The following is a 2,372-nucleotide window of genomic DNA, read 5'->3' as shown; positions in this document are numbered from 1 at the left end:
TTGGTGCAGGGCACTTGAGCAGCAGCGTGGTCTGCCCTGTGGTCTGCACCTGGGCGCGCCCCGCCCCGCTGCGGATTCCTCAGCTCTGCTGAGTGGGCTGAGTGTTTGTGCATTTTCTCCTTTGTTTACAGGCACTTAGCTGTGTGGGTCCCTCTTCCCACAAGAACGAGGTCTGCACGAGAACTTTTCTAAAAGGCAAAGAAAAAGCGAAAAGGCCGAATAAGTCGGCTGTTCGAGAACAGGTTTCTGACGGGAAGATCTTACAGCCTGGCCGGAGATGCTGGAGTCAAGGGCAGACTCTTCCGGGAGAGGAGGGCTTCTTTCGGTCTTCGTGCAGTTCCTCGTACTCCCCGACTCCCCCACCTTAAATCCAGTCCCGCCTAAATCCAGCCGCATGGTCCTTACTCAGGATGTCAGCTCTCAGGAGCTTCTTAAGGGAGCTGTCACTTTGCTTCCCTGGCCCTCAGTGTCTCTTCATCCTTCAAGTGGGGATCACGGCACCTGGAAGATTGATGTGAGAATTAGAAACAACACAAATAAAATATATAGCTCAATCCTTGCCGTACAACAACCCATCATTGAAAAGCATGGAGTTAAGTAACCTTACTGTGGTCATCATTTTGCAAATATATACATATACCAATTCATTACGCTGTCCACCTTAAATTTACATAGTGTTACATGTCAATTACATCTCAAGAAAGCTGGGCGGGGGGAGCACAGATAACTCTATCTGTTCATCCACACTCTCTAGACACAGCCTCGCCTGTGCCCCAGTTTGCGATGCGCCTCCTCCCTCTCCCCATCCTGCAACATCCAACTCTGTCTCAAGGTCCAGCTCCCCTCAGGGCTCCCAGGCACTTGCCGACGGCCCTTCTGGCCCTTACTGGCTGAATCACAGGAGCTGTGTGCCCCGTGCCCTCGGGGCCACAGGCCATGATGCCACCTTGGCTGAATGCTGCCCTTCCCTTCCCGTGTTCATGTCCCTGTCTCTAGCGCAGAGGCTGTTGAATCAATCTTTGTCAGATGCCCATGTGAATGACCCCCCTCATGCTGACGAACTTTCTTCGGCCTTGTTAGGGAAGGGAGTGACCCAGGGAAGGAGACTTCTTTACCCCTCGTCGTATTCCTGGATTTGGTGAGGTTCCAAGGCGCTGGGGTGCCTTGAGGGACCCAATTCAGATACCTAGTGATGCTGGGGCCCCCGACACTGGGAGAGAGGGGCCGGGATACCAGAGGCAAACGGGCACAGCCAGGGTGGGGATGTATGCTCAGGAAGGGTGGACACGCACCCCAGAGCTGTCCCATCAGGTCACCCGACCTGGCAGCTTCCATGGCCGCACACTGGCCTTTCGAGGAAAGGAGCCAGCCTGCCTCTCCCCTCCAGCGCACCTGGCTGGCTTCTTCCCTCTGGGCCTGGTGCTCCTGCCCACTCCCAGAAGGGCCACTCCACCCCAGACCTGGGTCAAGGGCACATGGTAGGTCAGTTCTGACCCCTGCTGGCCTCTGAAAGAATGGCCCCTCAACCGGCGAGGCTGTGGGGGAAGCTCCCCGAACTCGGTTCCAATGTCCCTTCCCTAACTGATTTCCCAGCACTCCCTCCCAAAAACCCATGGCCCCAGGAAACGCAGCTGTTCTTCGGATCTGGAACACACTTGCCTGCGTGCCCTGACCTCCCGCCTCTGCACAGGCCATCACCCCTTCAGCAATGACCTTGCTTTTCCTCTCTGCTCCAAGATCCTGTTCAAGTGTCGCCTCCTGACTGCCCGGGGCCCAGGCATCCTCCTTCTGCTGCATTCGTCCTCTAGGTCAGAGCTCAGTCCTGTCACCTGCAGCCTGTGCCCATCCTGGTCTCATCTGCAGCTAGACCAAAGGGTGGTCACATTGGAGCCTGCAGGAGCTCCGGGCCCTGCACACGGTCAGGGCCTAATCAGTGCTGGGTGGGGAAGGTGAGCCACTTCAGGCTTGCATTCCTCCCAACAGTCCCGAGGGCCCCCGGGAGGTTGGCAGTTCCCTTGGGACAGAGAAGGATGGTCTCAGTTTAATGTGTAGGTCCCTTATCAGCCTCCAAGCCCCTTGCCTTCCCAGAACTTGTGATGTGGGAGAAATCTGGGCCCAAGGCACGCTGACAACCCCCACCCCTCAGAAAGGCTCCTGGGCCACTCCCTCTTCTCCAGCCACTTCTGCTGTCCTAACTTCTAGTCCCTAACTACATTCATTTATTCATTCATTCATTCATTGAATGATTGCCTCTGAGGTGCCAGGTACCAATTTGGCTGTGGATGTTACACAAAAAAGACAAACCCTGTTCTCAAGTACCTCGTTATCTAGTGGAAGAGAAAATTAAGATCTTCACCAGCATCTTGCATTGA

The sequence above is a fragment of the Pteropus alecto genome, unplaced genomic scaffold, assembly GCF_000325575.1.
Source record: "Pteropus alecto unplaced genomic scaffold, ASM32557v1 scaffold106, whole genome shotgun sequence".
NCBI classification, from domain to species: domain Eukaryota; kingdom Metazoa; phylum Chordata; class Mammalia; order Chiroptera; family Pteropodidae; genus Pteropus; species Pteropus alecto.
This window is presented reverse-complemented; position numbering follows the sequence as displayed.